The sequence below is a fragment of the Pleurodeles waltl genome, chromosome 3_1 (genome assembly GCF_031143425.1).
Source record: "Pleurodeles waltl isolate 20211129_DDA chromosome 3_1, aPleWal1.hap1.20221129, whole genome shotgun sequence".
NCBI lineage: Eukaryota > Metazoa > Chordata > Amphibia > Caudata > Salamandridae > Pleurodeles > Pleurodeles waltl.
In genome coordinates this window covers 23,211,662-23,229,848 of record NC_090440.1, presented here as the reverse complement: position 1 = coordinate 23,229,848, position 18,187 = coordinate 23,211,662, and the positions used below count along the sequence as shown (strand labels likewise).

The 18,187-nt window shown below is 46.8% G+C and overlaps 1 protein-coding gene across 1 annotated transcript in view; it reads left to right on the top strand.

Moving 5' to 3' along the window:
* LARGE2 (LARGE xylosyl- and glucuronyltransferase 2) overlaps positions 1–1,857 on the top strand; it is a 207,194-nt gene extending 205,337 nt beyond the window's left edge. The window contains exon 16 of the transcript XR_011201291.1: positions 800–1,857. The gene's annotated coding sequence lies outside the window, so the exon portion shown is untranslated. The remainder of the gene's footprint in view (positions 1–799) is intronic.
* The last annotated feature ends 16,330 nt before the right edge of the window (positions 1,858–18,187 follow it).

The window sequence follows — 18,187 nt, the reverse complement described above, 5'->3', positions numbered from 1 at the left end:
GTGATTCGGAAAGGCAAGCTAGAAGCTTAACATGCTGTGCTCTAAATAGAACAAGCAGAGGGAGAGTAGAAACTGTTAGGCACTATGATAGCTTTGTTCTTATGTTTCACTCTCCTGGTGACTATTTCAATCCTACTATGTTGTATTGTTCTGGTTATTGCGGCTCACGCCTTATCATCTAAAATACAGTACTTTTATGAAAACATTATATAAAACTTATACTGTCTTTGTCATTTGTATATGAGATCATATTGTAAATGAGAGAGTTGGTTTGGATCTGAGTGACCACGACTTCCCTGAGAAGTTCCAAAGATGTCATGCGCTCGGCTGCCTAATCATTTCTTCCCCGTGGGAGAAATGAGGCACTGCTAGTTAGCCGGAGCAAAAACCGGATTTAGGGTGACCGAGTTCTTTACAAGTGGGTCAGACTCAGTCCCCCACACCGTTATCGATCCTGCTGCCTAGAAATCCAGTAGTCTCATTTAGGATAATGAGAGCCCACGCGACAAAAGGTCTCACCATAAGAATAGATATACACGGAGGGACGAGTAGGACAAAAAGATGGCTATTCCCTAATTGGTACAAAGCAACACCTAGAGGCGATTAGGCAGACAAGTCTGATAACTCTATATCATACATGTGACACACAGGTGGGCCATAGGCCTATAACAATGCCCATATGAAGGACAGCAGATACCAATACCAAACCAGAGCACAAAGTAAAGTCATCAAAAGGCTTGCATGTTACGGCAAAATTGTCACAACACAGACACACTAATTGTACCCTGTTTCATTGCAGAGGAACATGGATCTCCTGCCGATATGCCTGTCCCTGATTTCCCTGAAGACATGGATGACGAGCCCATAAACATTTCCCAGGAGACCATCCAAAAGGTCCTTGAAAGCCTCCAGACCCCACCTTCAGCCACAAGGAGGAGCACAGAACAAGCAGCCATCACAGAAGACCCACCCACCACCCCAATTGTAAGACCTGCCAGCTCCAACACAGCTGAGGACTCAGACGACACTGGCACCAGCTTTGAAAGAACTGTAGTTGGTGTACAGCGGGAGCTGGCCAAGGAGGTGCGGGTGGGGATGTAAAATATGGCAGCCAGCCTTGAGGGGGTGCGTTCGTGCATGACGTCATTTGCAGATCAGGCAGCTGCTATGGAAGCCCTAACATCTCTCTTGCAGGAACTTGCGAAAACACAGAAGGAAATCAGCACAGCTGTAATACAGTTGACAAACCTACAACTGCAATCCAGTCAACGCGTGAACAAATGCAACATTGAACCCCTCAGGGCTGACCTGGCTGCCTACCATCGTGATGTGGCTGCTATTCTCAAAAACCAGCAGGCCCTCCTTGCAGTAGTACTGCCCTTAAGAACTTCACAGGGAGCAGCCCCCGGGATGTCTGACTCCACGTCTTCTAACACTGAGGTGTGTGTTGCCCCTTCACAACCAACAACAACAAGGACAAACCAGGCAACACACACATCAGAAGAAGACATGGAACAGATCACATTCTCACGGAAGAGTACCCGGAAGCACTAGTCCCTACACCATGGCCTACTTTGACCAAGGTCCTACGTTTTGTCAAATGCCAGTCTCACTACAACTACACTCAATGACTGTTCTGCTAACCACTGTATGACTTGTCACCATTGCCAGTGAATGTCTCTCTCCTACTATTCGGCAAATCCTGTCCCTCTGCACTGTCTGTGACATCACCCCAGCATGTCAGGAGCATCATCCACACCCCTTCTGTAGGATCACCATGTAAGAATGCACCAGAACGGACTCCGCAAACATGGACAATGGACATTTTGCACTACAGCACCTATCAATAAATAGCACTTGCACACCTAATATGTCTCTGTGTTATTTGACACATCAACTGTGCAGTAGATAACTCTAAAGTGCCTGTGTGACAACCATGTAGCTTGTCAATACAACTGTCCTGACATCATGTAGTATGATACATCTGTGCAGTGGCCAGGATTGCATCATAGCCTTACCATCCTGAGGAGAATAACTGATGAAGGGACAAACTACACACAATCATGCTGTGTTGGACAGAATAATGCTCCATCTATAGCAATTCAAGTCAACTAATGGTGGCTGATAAATGTAGGCACCATGCAATACTAAAACATGAAATTATGCAGCATAATCTAAGCAAACACAAATAAACACTGCATCAATCACCCTTTCTGAGTATACTTCCATGAAGGGAAGTCATGCTGAATTATTACACACATGATCTATGTCAGCAATGAAGGCAACAAGACAAGAGTGTTCACAACACCTTATCTACAAAGATCTCCCTGAACATCACACTGCAGTCCGACCTAATAAATTACCCACAATACCAAGTATGGAAGCACACTTTCTGATGTAGAATACCTACTCATCAACACAAATCCTTGGTGATCGATGTAAACTACCAATGGTGGGTCTCCCAAATGGTGGATACTTACCAAGTTAGCACAGGGGTAGCTGCCATGTTAAACCTCCATTTTCTGTGGTGGGTAGCATAGGACACAAATGTCATAGAAAAACATTCACCTACACTGATGTCAAGGCCATGATAAAGTAGCAGTTAACGCATAATGCAAAGGGTTAACTATATTTTTATTCCTATGTATTCACACCAGAGGCAACTAAGGGAAAAGTCATACCTACACTAATCTAACCTGACTACTCCTAACCCACAACTGTCCCTAACTAACCTAAGCTAAACTTACTCTACACATATAACGAATCGATCTAAACATCAACCCCCCACCCACCATTATGAGACAGGACACATGCAGGACAACACATACTAACCTACACACATACTATACTATCCTAAACAATCATATATTTTTTTGGTGTTTTTATTTTTATTTTTTATTTTTGTTTTTTTTAATAACAAACAGGAATCCCAACATTGACCCCCACCCACCCAAAAAAGAAAAATAGAAAGAATAAGGACCCCCCACCCTCCTCCCTAACACTAACTAAGCTAACAACCTACACTAACCTAACACTAATCCCCCAAACCCAACTATCAGTACAAAAAGGAGAGAGGAGAGAGGGGAGGGGTAAATGTAAAACATGCAAAAAGTCCTAGAGGTTGGCCCTCCGTAGGGTCCGCCTGATGGACCGAACCCTTTTCTTAATATATGCCACATCCTGGCTTAGCTTGTCCACCTTTGAAATAACTTTGTCCATTTTACGACTTAATGCCAGGAATGCCGCTGGGTCTACAGGAGGGGCTGCTGCAGTCTGTGTGCTGGCCGAGGTGGACGGTGTGGCAGTAGTTGTATGCCCACTGGACTGTCCTGCGTGTTGGAAATGGCTGGGTCCAGGTCGTGCTGACAAAGCAGGGTCAACTGTCCCCACCGTTGCTGGGGCCACTTGGGGAGACCTGGTGGATGTGGTGGTGGTGGCTGTTGTGGGCAATGTAGGGCCACCCTGTGGTGAGGCCCACTATGCCCCAGAGGCCCGATCTGCTTGGTATTTGCGGGCCATCCTCCTGAACCCCGACTGCACCTGCAGGATGTGCCGGTATCGCATTGCACGCCGTTCAAACTGGTGTCTCTCTGCAGCACTCATGTTTGCAGCTGTGAAGAGATATGGCAACTATTTACCATAGGAAATGCATTGGGTGGAATAGCACAATGGGTCAATTGCACATTACTTGTACTGTATTTGTTACAGCGATTGTCACAACATAGTTCATTGAAAGTCTCAGAGGAAGTACATGTGAAGCCTGCATACAAAAGGCCCTCTCACACCTAGCATATCCATGTCTCTACATGATGGGTGACATCTGCCTAAACTTCTCATCCAAATAATGGTTAATGCAGCTGGCATTATGGCTGAACCTCTTCCGCATACTGACTTCACTACATATGTCACTCTATGTGATAACTATCACAACCCTCACTCAATGCCATTTGTAAATTGTTGTTTGCAAATATTGAACTCATGTGCCATAACCGAATGTGTACACTAGGTTCTAAACAAAGTTGCAAAAGGTCACAAGTATGTGTAACATACTGGTTGCTACAGTCCTAGGTACCCTATTCCCAATCACATGGCAGTCTTTGAGGGTGGGGTGGGAAGAACAACCAACATTCCCATATTCAATGCACACCCAGGAGTGTATAGAAAGGTCAACAAGTATTTGCCTCCACACACAACACCAATGAAGGGCTAGCAACAATTTGGAGTCAGCCAAACATTGTCCTATCCAAGGTCCACACTTGTCAAAATGCACTGACTTAGGCCAACATCACATACTACCAGTGAGGCATATTTAAACACACACACAGAGGAGCAAGAACACCCATGATCATGAGTAGAATGAACACCTAGGCCATTGCACTCTAGTCCCACACACTTCTAGTTCAACTTGTGGAAGTACATGCCCCCGGAAGATCCAACCTACAGTGTACTCAGTCCATCCTCAACTAGGAAGCTGCATATTTAAGACAAGCCTTTTGCAGAAGCTATCTGGGAGAATGTCAGTCTGAAATGCAGACTCAGTCCAAGCCAAGTCCCAGAGCAACTCTTACATTAACCAGTGTATTCCACATGACTCATCCCACTCCCCATAGCGGGGCCGACTGGAATGACCTACAGCCCCTAAATCTGAGAGATGGATAAGCATTGGTCTACAGAAACTGAAGTGATATTTGAAATCCCACTACTGCAACAATACCAATGAACGGGCAGCGCATCAAACCTTGAATTCTATTGAACACACAGTAGTCCATCATGCATCACTAGCAAACAATAAAAATAGCACTCATGCCACACTCACTGTAGGTGTCGGGGTCCTCAAAATGAGCCACCTCTCCCACGGTGTACGGTGCAGGTCCACCTGTAAAGCATGGAAGGAAGAATATACTCCGACTCCGACTCCGTGCACTGCCAAATAATTGCAGTTACAATGACAATGTGAGAATATGACATGCGTAATGAAACACTTTGACACATGCTCATACTGCATGGAAGATTTCTTAATCAACATTTACATTGGAGGAGTCTCCTGCTACAGTTACACACCATACTACACACATGCAGTGGCCAGGACAGTCATGTGGTGTCAAAGATACACCTCCATTAGTATGCCCCAACAATATCGGGGTGCATTCATCTCATCATGTGCATCCCAACGAGACATCCAAAAGCTGGTTACTTGAGGACTGCATGACCCCTCAAACTCAAACAGGCTATGTGGTCATTTTCAACACACACCAACCAGACACACATGTGACATATGTGTGGACAACATAGCTAACTTCAATTGACGTGAAGGCACCACTCATTTACAGCATCATAATGGTTTTACAAATTTCTGTCTAGCTATGGCGTCTACATATGTAGGTATGATGTTTCAACATCCCTTTTTCACTGGCAATTATGACCTGTAGAGTTCAAATAGAGGCATTAACGTGTCGCTTATCTGACACAAAGGCAACACTACATTACATACAGCTACAGGCATCCGGTATGTGTTGAAAACATGAGCTATCTGACTGCTAGCATTTGTCTTCCTACACATTGTGCAACAATTACCCAGTAGGTTTCCCTAGCATTACACACAGCCAGCTACTTATCTAGCAGATTAGGTAACAATCATCACATGTCCCCACACAGCTTTCAATTATTCACATGTAATTGATTTGTACTCACCAACATGGCCACCAATCCTGATTCCCAGGTGGTCCAGCAGATCCTGCTCCCTGGATATCCGATCAGCCCAGCGGTGCTTGAGTTGATGGTCATTCCTCATGCTACCGTAGATCCGGACCAAGTGATGGCGCACCTTCCCCCACCGGACTTTACGTGCCTCCGTGTGATACCCCTGTATCACACGGCCCCCAGCCTCCAGCATGAGTGGGAGGAAATGGCAAACAAGCCAAATAAATCCCCCCAATTCCTCCTCACCCATCCTGGAAAGCCGTGGCCTACCTGACATCTTTACAATTACAAAGGTGAAAAATGTTGAACAAAAAGGAAAAGGGGGAAATGGGGAAAGGTAGAGTAGTGAAGGAAAAAGAAAACTTAAGAAAAATAGCCCAACTAACCCCAAATTTAAACTACCCAGAACAGACTCCCACAGACAAAAAAAAGAAACACTGGATTTGACAAAAGTATACAAAACAGACTCAGACAATATTAGACAGCAAGACAATGATCACAAAAGCACAATAGAGAAGGTACACTGGACACAAAAGCACTAAAACACAGGACAACACTTTTCACACAGCCACACAGTCTAGAATAATCTGAGACTGCAAAGTGAAAGTGAAAGTACACTCACAGTACAGATTCTGTAAACAGGATATCCTATTACATCACATCCTGCATAAAATGGCCGCCGTTTTTATTTTTCCGGTATGCGTCATATTTTCACGCATACAGATTGTGCGTCATATTTTTTGACGCACAACAGTGCACATAATGCAGAGTCAAAAATAATTTCTACATTGTTCCCTTACATTTGTGTGAGGCTGAGTTTACAGTTCTAGAGTTGAAATGTAATTCACTGTGTATGTTGTCACTGTAACTTCAAGGTCTCCTCATGAGTTAGTGGCAGCTAATCTTGTTCCAATTGGGCATTGTTTGTAGCAAAAATTGAGAAAAGCCATTGAGGACATGGTCACGTACACATGGATGGTCCCACCCTGTCACTGAACACGTGTAATGAGACTTTCAAATGAGCTACATTTTTGTGCTGAGTGAGAGAATGTCTCAGGTTTCTGGATCAGGCATGTGTCATTGCCACATTTGTACTCCTGTTGGCCTCTGTGGATGGTAATGTATCATGAAACATCATAGCCTCTGTGCAGACATTTGTGGTGTATATTTTTTGTGTGATGAGTGTTATGTCATTATTGCTCAATGAGACGACATTCTTCTTCAGCAATTTCAAACTAAAGGTGGGCAGAAATTAATAGGCCAAACCATGATGTGGTGTTTGTTATCTGTGTTTATTTACAATTGTGCAATAAGTGGTGATATAAGAAATTATGAAAATAAATTATTTACAATCTGTTGGCGCCTACGAACTCCAGCAGCCGTGTTTGGTTGTTCCCCCTCCTGTTGCAGGCCAGCATCCTCCTCCTCCTCTTCGTCGTCTTCAGGCATGTCTGGGTCTGGTTCGAGGAGGGGAATGTTCCTTTTTACACAAATATTGTGCAATATGGCACAAGTGAGTATGATCCTACAGACCATCTCTGGGGCATATAGTAGACTACCGCCAGTGTTGTCAAGGCAGCGGAACCTTGACTTGAGGATCCCAAAGGTCCGCTCAACAATGCTGCGTGTCCTCTTCTGGGCGTCGTTGTATGCCCGCTCTGCAGCAGTAGTCGGGTTCCCAAATGGTGTCATTAGCCAAGGCTGGATGCCGTACCCCTGATCAGCTGAAAGAAAAACACAGAATGGGATCATGTAGATGTAGGAGGCACTCTTGTACAGACCTTTGATGGCAGTAGTTGTCTTGTGTTATCTGTGCCTCTTTTGTGTAGTAATGTGACAACCTATACTTGTAGGCTAAAACTTTTGCATTGAGTTTTTTCCTTGGCTGAGCAAGTGTTTGTTAGCTAACCGTTTGTCAGCAGTATGTTTTGGGATTTTCAGTACAGTGTGCCCTCCCTAGCATTGTGACTTGTGATACAGGTGTCCGTGTGTCTTCACTGGGGGTGAGCTGATAGTTCCATGCAGAGTTAAAAATGAAAGTGTAGTTAACACGTTCATATGAAAGTACCCTGGACATCCCATACCTTAAGACTTATGCAATGTATTAATGTACAGGTTATTGTGACACTTACAATTTGCAAGGTGACATTTAGGCAACCACACTCATTAATGTCTTCACATTAAGCTGTACAGTAAATTCCAATGTGTGACCGGTTCAATGGTGACTTCAGAAACATGGCTAGTGATGTGAGGAGCTCAGTGTGTTCCTGGCTAGGTGTTGCTATTGTGGTGTATGTGTTGTGTGTCCTAGAGGGTTGCTGTGCAGTGTGTATATAAGTTGGATTTTTGTACTTACCAACAAGTAGTCCATTGCCATACCGTCCATCCTGGAAGTGTTGGTTGATGGTAGAGTGATGGAAGATGAATGCGTCATGTATACTCCCAGGATATTTAGCCACAATGTTGCTGATCAATCCTTGGTGATCGACTATGGCCTGCACGTTGATTGAATGTGTGTGCTTCCTGTTGCGGTAGAGGTGTTCTGTTGCAGCAGGTGGCACAAGGCATACATGTGTGCAGTCGATTGCACCAAGGACGTGTGGGAAGCCACTGATGGCGTAGAACCCCTGTTTTGTTTCCTGCTGCTTCTGCAGTGTGTTAGGGAAGCCGATGTGGAGGGGTGTCAGGCGAATGATGGCATCCAGTACTTTTGGCAGAAATGCGGAGAATGATGGTCCACCAACCAGGGCACCAGTTGTTTGAAACGAGCCACTTGCCAGCAGGTGAAGTACGGCAAGCAGCTTTGTTTCTGTTGGGATGGTGTGGGGTGTCACCAAAGTGGGGGCCAACTGCTGTTCAATATTTCTCAGCAGCTGCTGAATGGCCTGCCAGTTCAACCGGTACCTCTGTATGATGCCGTATTCCCTGAGGTCATGCAGGGTTGTTCTTGGGCGGAATATCCTCTCCTGCCTTCTGCGCTGCCTTTGGGGTCCCTGCTGTTGTTGTTGTAGCTGCTGTTTTTGCTGCAGGGCTCTGCGTCTATGTGCACGCTGGATAAAAATCACCTCCATGTCTCCCTGTTGCTGCTCTGCTGCTCTGTTGTTTGTTCTGGGTGCTCTGATTAAATACAGGTGTGTTTGCCCCATTTTAACGCCTGCCCTGACCCAGGCGTTAAATTTTGACGCACATCGGTCTTTGCGTCATTTTTTTGCTCTGCCTCCCGGCTGAGAGTCATTTTTGCCCGGAAGCATAAATACGACGCACGGCTGTATGCGTTGTTTTTTGGACGGGAACGCCTACCCTGCATATCATTAACGCAGGGCGGGTTGCCGCATCCAGAAAATGGCGCACATTGCGGATTTTTATCGTCCGCGGGCTCGGGCGTCAGGGTTTAAATATGGGGCAACGTTTGCGCTGATTGTGCGTCAAACATTTTGACGCACATTCAGCGCAAACGGAGTATAAATATGCCCCAAGCTTCTTCCAATAGGTGGCAGCTTCCTTGCACCCTCAGCCGGCATTTCCTGGGCTTCTGCCCACTCTCGACACTGTCGCGACTCTCGGACTTGGTCCCCTTGTCTTACAGGTACTCAGGTCCGGAAATCCACTGTTGTTGCATTGCTGGTGTTTGCTCTCCTGCAGAATCCCCCTATCACGACTTCTGTGCTCTCTGGGGGTAGTAGGTGCACTTTACACCTACCTTTCAGGGTCTTGGGGTGGGCTATTTTTCTAACCCTCACTGTTTTCTTACAGTCCCAGCGACCCTCTACAAGCTCACATAGGTTTGGGGTCCATTTGTGATTCGCATTCCACTTTTGGATTATATGGTTTGTGTTGCCCCTATACTTATGTGCTCCTATTGCAATCTATTGTAATTCTACACTGTTTGCATTACTTTTCTTGCTATTACTTACCTAAGTTTGGTTTGTGTACATATATCTTGTGCATATATCTTATCCTCATACTGAGGGTACTCACTGAGATACTTTTGGCATATTGTCACTAAAATAAAGTACCTTTATTTTTAGTAACTCTGTGTATTGTGTTTTTTTATGATATTGTGCAGATGACACCAGTGGTATAGTAGGAGCTTTGCATGTCTCCTAGTTCAGCCTAAGCTGCTCTGCTATAGCTACCTTCTATCAGCCTAAGCTGCTAGAAACACCTCTTCTACACTAATAAGGGATAACTGGACCTGGCACAAGGTGTAAGTACCTCTGGTACCCACTACAAGCCAGGCCAGCCTCCTACAATGAGGCCTGGTTAGCAGGCCTCAGTGCACTCTTAAGTCGAACAACTAGCAGCATCAGTCCAAAAATTTGGGGGTGACCATACAAAAAGGAGCATTTCATTTTATGGCCCCCCTCCAGACGAAAGGTGAAGAGCAACTAACCTTTTTCCTGGTGATTCTCATCATGTGAGTGGAAGAACCTAGAAAGGCCATCTGCATTAGCGTGGACAGTACGAACTCAGTGTACGAACTCGGTTCCCTGTAGGGAAATTGATCACCTTAACAATTTTGGGTTCTCGCATCTCATCTACCTCAGACATCTAAGAGGCCTGTAGTCAGTTTGAACTCTAAAGTGAGAACCAAACCGGTATGGTCTCAGCTTCTTCAGGGACCAAACCACAGCAAAGACTTCCCTCTCAATGGCACACCAATGCTGCTGGCTAGGTAGGAGTCACCTGTTAATGAAGGCAGCTGGCTGATCCTGGCACAAATCATTCTCTTGTGATAACACGCCCCTATTCCAGGTTTGGAGGCATCTGTGTAAACAATGAATTCCTTACTGAAGTCCGGTGCCTTCAGGACAGGTGCTGAACACAAAGCTTCCCTTAGGACGCTTGTAAATATGCCCCTTAGGGCCATATGTATGAATAAATGTTCTTGTTGACACAGAATGGATAAAACCCTATGATACATTTGTCCCTTAGTCTACAAATTCCTTCTTGGGTTTCTTGAGGGGTCTCTCCCAACCAAGCTTAGTGGACCTCTTACAAGATGCCTAAAGGCTAGCTCAAAGGGACTAAAACCAACACCATTTTGGGGTACCTCCCTGTAGGCGAATAGTCGGCACTGGAGAAGGACAACCCATCTCCTCCTAAATTCTGAGGCTACCCCAGATTCATGCCTTTCAAGGCTTTGCTGAATCTTTCATCTAGACTGTTTACCTTAGCGATGGTAGAGGGTGCTGCACTTATAAGTTACACCACACTCGTTCCACATGGCCTTCAGAAAGGCAGACATGAAATTTGTTCCTCTATCTAAGATCACCTCCTTAGAGAACCCATCTGTGGTGAAGATTCCAAGGAGGGCTCTAGCCACTGCAGGGGCAATGCCTGTCCTAAGTGGAGTAGCTTCAGGGTATATAGTGGCACGGTACACTATTACCAAGTCAAATCTATTCCATGAGGATGTTGGGGCAGGGGGGCTAAGGAGACCAACAATGTCAAACCCCATTCTCTCAAAGGGGGTCCCCACCACTGGTAGTGGTACCAGGGGAGACTTTGGTTCCCCCCCTGCATTGCCACTAGCTTGGCAGGTGGATAGGAGGAGCAAATCTCCTCAGACATCTGGGGCCAGTAAAAGTGACTGGCCTGCCTCTCCCGGGTCTTGGTCTGCCCCAGATGTCTAGCTAAGTAGATGCGATGGGTTAGGGTGAGAAGGAACTCCTTGTACTGCTAGGGAACCACCAGTCTCTTGAATGCCCCTGGTTTGGGGTCCCTTGACTCACTGTACAGGAGCCCCTTTTAGGAAAGTAGTACCCTTCTGGCATATGGGGGATGGGATGTGCATTAGTCTTGGTGACGGAATTGAAACCGTGGTAGTCCACACAGAACTGAAGTTCTGGTTTGGGGCCCGGTGAGGCAGCCTTTGGTACCAATACCACTGGGCTGGACCAGGGACTGTTAGACGTTTCAATCACCCCTAAAGCTAGTATCTTGGCAACTTACTGCTTGATACTAGCTTTCACCCTATCTGACAACCTGTAAATTTTGTTCTTTACAGGGGTACTGTCTCCCGTGTCAATGTCATGGACACACAGATGGGTAAGGGAGAACAGGGAGCAAAACTGTCAGAGTAACGGTCCCCTCGCTGGGCCAGGGCCAGGGAGGCGGAGAGGTTGACACCCTCTACTGACCCATCATTTTCTTCTGCAGAGAGGAGGTAAGGGAGAAGTCACTCTGCTCCTCCACACCCTCATCTGTCACAAGAAGCATGAGGACCTGAGTCCTTTCAAAATGAGGCTTCAGTCTATTTACATGGAGCACCCTTAGGGGGCTTCTAGGGGTCTGGAGGTCCACTAAGTAAGTGGCCTCCTCCTTACACTCCTTTATTTCATATGGGCCAGTCCAGCGATCCTGGAGAGCTCTGAGCTCTACTGGTTTCATGACCCATACTTTGTTGCCAGGTTGAAACTCCACCAAAGTGTCCTTCTGGTCAGCGTTTCATCACCTCTTGACTGGCCTCAAGGTTGGTTATGGGCTTTCCCCAGAAGCGGTGAATCTGGTAGTGGAGAGCTAACATGTAGCTGACCACATCCTGGGTGGAGGTTCCTGGGAGCTGTCTCCCACCCCTGCTTGACAATGCTTAGAGGCCCCCATAATAGGGTAGTTATAGAGTAGTTCAAAGGGACTGAACCCTACTCCTTTTGGGTCACCTCTCTGTAAGTTAGAAGAAGGCATGGCAAGAGGATGTCCCACTTACACCTCATGGCCACAGGTAGGCCTGCAATCATGGACTTCAAGGCCTTGTTGAATCTCTCAACTAGACCATTGGATTTAGAGTGATAGGGTGTGGTAAACTTGTAAGTTACACAACCCGCATTCCAAATGGACTTCATGTATGCAGACATGAAGTTAGTGCCTCTGTCAGTCACTATTTCCTTGGGGAACCCCACACGGGTAAAGATCCCCATCAAAGTTTTGGTCACCACAGGTGCAGTTACCGTTCTCAGAGGGATTGCCTTTGGGTAGCATGTGGCATGATTCACCAAGCCCAGGATGAACCTGTTCCCTAGGGCTGTCTTGGTGTCCAATGGACCAATGACGTCGATGCCCACCCTTTCAAAGGAGGTGCCAGTGATGGGAAGTGGGAGCAGGGGAGCCTTCAGCTTTTTCCCTGACTTCCCACTAGCCTGGCAGGTGGGACAGGACCTGCAGAATGTATCTGAGACGGTCTTCATTCGGACCAATGGAAGTGGACGACAAGCCTGGCAAAGGTTTTGTCTTGCCCTAAATGTCCTGCCGAGGGTATGTCATGAGCCAAACCCAGTAGGAAGACCCAGTAACACTAGGGGACAACCAGCACACGTGCTGCCCCAGTACCCAGAGCCTCAGGCTTACTATATAGATCATTCTCCCAGTAAATCAGGGGATCCCCCAGAGGCTTCACCTGCTGCATGGCTGAGGCCTGTTGCCTCAAGCCCTGAAGAGTGGGACACACTTTCTGTGCTTTGCAGAATTCCTCCCTGCTGGGCCCACCCTCAACTTGCCAACCAGCAAGCTCAGGTAAGTCGTCTAGGGCGGCAGTGTCCTCCTCAGTTGGCTGCGGGGCCTCCTCATCAGGAAAACCCGTTAACTTCCACTGTGGGAACTTTAGGGGCTGGTTTCCTGTGCCACTGCCGCTCTCTTTGGCAGCTGTCTGGGCCATTTTTCCAGACTGCAGACGCCCTTGACTCCCCACTTGGGCAGCCATGGACTGTGTGGTCATGCAGACCCACTCACACAATCCCATCATCTCCAAGTGAGACCTGAGCTCTACCTCCCTTCAGGTAGTGTGCTCTAGGTCACTGCCTTACAGACAGTCTACAGGCATGGCAGGACTCACAGCTACATTCAGAGTACCAGAGACCCCCCCCACACTCAAAGGGAACCAGAGTCACCGCTAGATGGCTCTCGAGATTGTCAGTGACTATGACGTTGTGGTATTTGTTCGGTAGGACCTGCTCTGCTGACACCAGCTGACCCTTAACAGTAGTCATGCTGTCTCCTTCCTCACGCAGAGCTTCCACCTGTTGCCCATTAATGGTGACCCACTGCCTGTAGTTCGAAGTATTTGCAGGCATGTGGGCTTTTGGCACCATATCTGCATCCCCAGGACATTAGGGTTACATTTGTCTGTCCCCCCCAAAGCTATCTGGGACTACCTCCTCCCCAAGCACTACACTGGTCAACCCAGGTGTCTGCCCACTAGTGGGGGGCTGAGCCTTCTTAGGACATTTGGAGTCACTCTTAGAGTGACCATACTTTGAGCCCTCTGCACATTGGGGAATCCATCTCCCTGGTTTGTGATCAAAGAACCCTTTCTTGTTAGGATCAGACTGGGACTGGTTACCAATACTCCCTCTGGAATTATTTTGGGGACCTTTAGAGAGCTCCTTATTTTTAAGTTTCTCTCCCCCACTTTCTTCTGTTGGGAACCCTGACCACCTTTGTGGGTGCCCCGCCAACCCTCCCCCAGATACCTTTTTGGACACTCTGGTGCTAGGCCAGAGGTCCGCCTCCTCAGCAAGCTTCCTAGGATCAGCCAGCTTACTGTCGACTAGGTGCTGGCGCAACTTCACAATCAAATACTGAGCATGTGCTTCCTCAGAATTAAATTGTACCACCCAACATAATCACCGACTTTGCTGCCCTGCACTCAGCCATTCAAAAAATCAATGGAGTCTAGCCAGGATTGGTTGGGGAGCTTGATACTGTCCCTGAATCTTTGGCGATACTTCTCAGAGTCAGTCCAAATTTGGCAAGCAAAACGGTTTTCATGGGAGTGTACTTATTCTGGTCTGAACCTCTGTCAGAAGTGTGTCCCTCCCAAGGCATGTGTTTCCACAGACCCGCTCCCCCCCCGAGTGTTCTTCAGGAACCCCTTTTGCCCTCCGTGCAACATCATAACCAGAAAACCACTTGTCAATGACATCTCCTACCACATAACTGGGCACCAATTCCTAGGGTATACAAACCTTCTTCTCTCCAGCAGGTACAGTATGTATGCTGCCACCATCACTGATGGACTCAGACTGCCTAGCCTTGAAGTCCAACTCCTTTAGACTCCGTTCATGAGCCTGAAGTAATTTTTTTTTTCTGCCAAGGCTCTCTCAGCCTTCCTTTCCTCTGCCTCCATTTTTAATTTTGCCAACTGAAGCCTGAATTCTCTCTCCTTAACTCTGCGGTCAGGCCATGACTTGAGACATTGCTCCCTGGTCTCGTGGGAAATGGGCACAATTCTAGGGGTGTCAGCCCCCACTGCTGTTGGCAGCTCCTCAGGACAGCCATTCTTTTGCTTCCCCAACTCATCATGCTCTTGGGAGTGGGATTCTGCCCAGGCCCTCAGCGCTGTTTCGTACTCCTCCTTCTTGGAGGCTCCACGGGTAGGTACCTCTAGCCCCTTTGCAAAAGCCCTTCAGCTGGGTAACTGTGTACTCCTCCAGCTTAGCCAGGTCAAACTCCCCAGCTCCACACGTGGACCCAGCCAGAGCCATGATGTATAGGATTTAAAAGGTGCAAAGCAGGGAAAATTGCAGAATACAAATCAAATTGACCTTTGACTGTGGATTGGTAGTGTACAAGTAGCTATTTTATGGCACTGCACAAACACATACCCTATCTTACTATTTCCACTAATGTTAGAAATTGGGTCTCTATTTGGCAGAGATATCCAATTAGGGACCACAGTCCTAATCAGGGTAAGTCACAAAACAATCCAAATTATCCTGTGCTCACCCTCCGGTAGCTTGGCACAGAACAGGCAGGCTTAACTTAGAAGGCAATGTGTAAAGTAGTTGTGCAATAACTCATACAGTAACACAGCGAAAACACCATAAAAATGCACCACACAGGTTGGTTTAGAAAAATAGATATCTGAATAAAATAAGATAGAAATGACAAAAATCCAATATGCAGAAGTTGAGCTATCACTATCAAAGGTTTAAAAGTGTCTCAATCCTTAAGAATAAGTCATTGTATCCCTGTAACACCCAGCACCTGGGATGTGCCAAAAATAATGATGCCTGGGGGCTGCAGAGGAGAAGATGTGTTGCAAAATAAGGCGCTGCGTCAGATTTTTCAGCGCAGATCAGACAATGCTTCGCTTCTTTCCACGCTGCAAGATGATGCGTCGATTTCCAGGAGCACAGCCCTGGTTCCTCACTGCGATGCAGGGATATTTTGATGCCCAGGGATGATGCGTTAAAAACCCTTGATGCTCTGGTAGGAGCAGGGGCTGCGTGAATCCAGTAGATGATGCAGCAAAAGTTCAGCCACGAGACAGGTTTTGCACCGATTTTCCGAGACAGGGGATTTTTCTTCTCTGGGGCGAAGTCTTTGAGACTTCACAACAGGAGGCAAGCTCAATCCAAGCCCTTAAAGAGCACTTGTGGGGGAAGGCAGAGTCCATCCAGCAGAGTTAGTGGTCAACATGAAGCAGGAAACCAGCAGAGCAGCAGTCCTTCTCAGCAAAGCAGTTAGTCCAGATGAGTCCTTTGGGCAGCCAGGCAGTCCCTCTGACAGGTGTAGATCTAGAAGTGTTCGATTTGGTGAGTTCCGAGACCCAGTTTACATAACCAAAAAATGCCTTTGAAGTGGGAGAAACTTCAAAGAGTAGTTTTGAAGAGCACACGTTCCCGTTTCAGCCCAGTCGTGTCTGCCAGGATCCCTGTGGGGGGGGGGGGGGGGGGGGGGGGTGTTCATCAGTCCTTTGTGTGAGGGCAGGCCACTGGCCTTTGAAATGTAATAGAGCCCCTCCCCCCTTCCTGCCCAGGGAGACCCATTCAGTATGCAAATGTGACTGTGTGTCCTGTGTTTAGTGCCGTCTGAGGAATGCACAAGGTGAGTTGCCAACCAGCACAGACCAGACCAGACGTGGATTGGGGAAAGGCGGTAAAGCACAGCTGGCAGTAAGTGCAGAGAAATGCCCACTTTCTAAACGTGGCATTTATAAAATAGTAATGTTAAATCCAATTTCACCAGTAAGCAGGATTTCATTAAAAGAGTGGAAGCTACCATTATACATAAATCTTTTAATTGCCACTCCTGCAGCATATTTAAAGAACATTCCAAAACAAGAAATCCAAACTAGAACCAGAACTCTGTAATACATAAATGCCCCTCTCCCAGAACTCTAGTCCTTTTTTAAATGCTGCTCCTGCTAAGATAAGTACTGTTTTAATCAGTTCCTTTTAATATAAAGGGCTACTAATTCCAGAACAGACTCTACCACTTAAAAGTAAATGAGGGCAGTTCTAATGCTAGTTGGAGAGGAGCAGGCCTCACAGCAGTGTAAAACGAATTTGTGAGTTTTTCACTATCAGGACATGTAAACCACTTCGGTGCATGTCCTGCCTTTTACTTACATAGCACCCTGCCCTATGGTCTTCTTAGGTGTAGGAGGCTGGCCTGGTTTGTAGTGGGTACCCTGGGTACTTACACCTTATACCAGGTCCGGTTATCCCTTATTAGTTATATGTAGTAGTGTTCTAGCAGCTTAGGCTGATAGAGGTAGCTATAGCAGAGAAGCTTAGGCTCAACTAGGATACATGCAATACCACTTATAGTCACACAGTACTTATACACAAGCAAAGACAATACTCAGTGTTACCAAAAATAAAGGTAGTTTATTTGGGTGACACAGTACCAAAAATATCTTAGAGGCAATACTCCTTCTGGAGGTAAGTATTATACACAATACAGACACTAGATAACAAAATAAGGCAGGTAATTAGACATAGGATCGTGCAAATAATAGGAAATGCTATAGAATGCAATGGGAGAAAATAGGTCTGGGGCAAAACAAACCACATACTAAAAGTGGAATGCGAATCACAAATTTCCCCCCTAGACAAGTGTAGTGTGTGCAGAATTGCTGGGAGAGTAAGAATACAGTAAAGGTAAGTAAATTACCCCACCCCAGAGCCCAGAAAAGCAGGAGTAAAGTACTGCAAGTTTCCTTAGGACACACTCGCCATTGGAATTAATGCAAGAACCAACCAAGTCTGCAAACAACAACCAGTGGATTTCTGGACCTGGAGACCAAGTCCAGAAGTCGAAAGAAGTTCCAGGAAGGAAAGGAGTCCCTGCCAACCCAGAAGAGGGTGCAAAAGAAGAGTCACTGGTTGGACGAAGACTGCAGAAATGCACCCTAGGAAGATGCTAACATGTTCCTGCATGATGCAAAGCATGTCCCACGTCGAGAAGTTGGATACAGGCGAGTTTTGGCGCTGGATTCCTCCAACAAGCCTTGGTTCGGCAAAGTTGTGTTTTGCATCAACTAGGTGCTATCTGGACCCAGGAGGGACCTGGGGGCCTCCACTCTGTGTGAGGAGGAAGAGTGGGCTCTCATCACTTCAGAGAGCCCTCAGAGCACCAGATAGCACCCACGGGAGTCCCAGGACACGGGGACAAAGGAGGAGCAAAATGCGATTGGTGCAGCACTACAAAGAAAGGTCCCACGCCGCCGGAGAACAACTCAGCGAGTTGTGGTTCGCAGGAT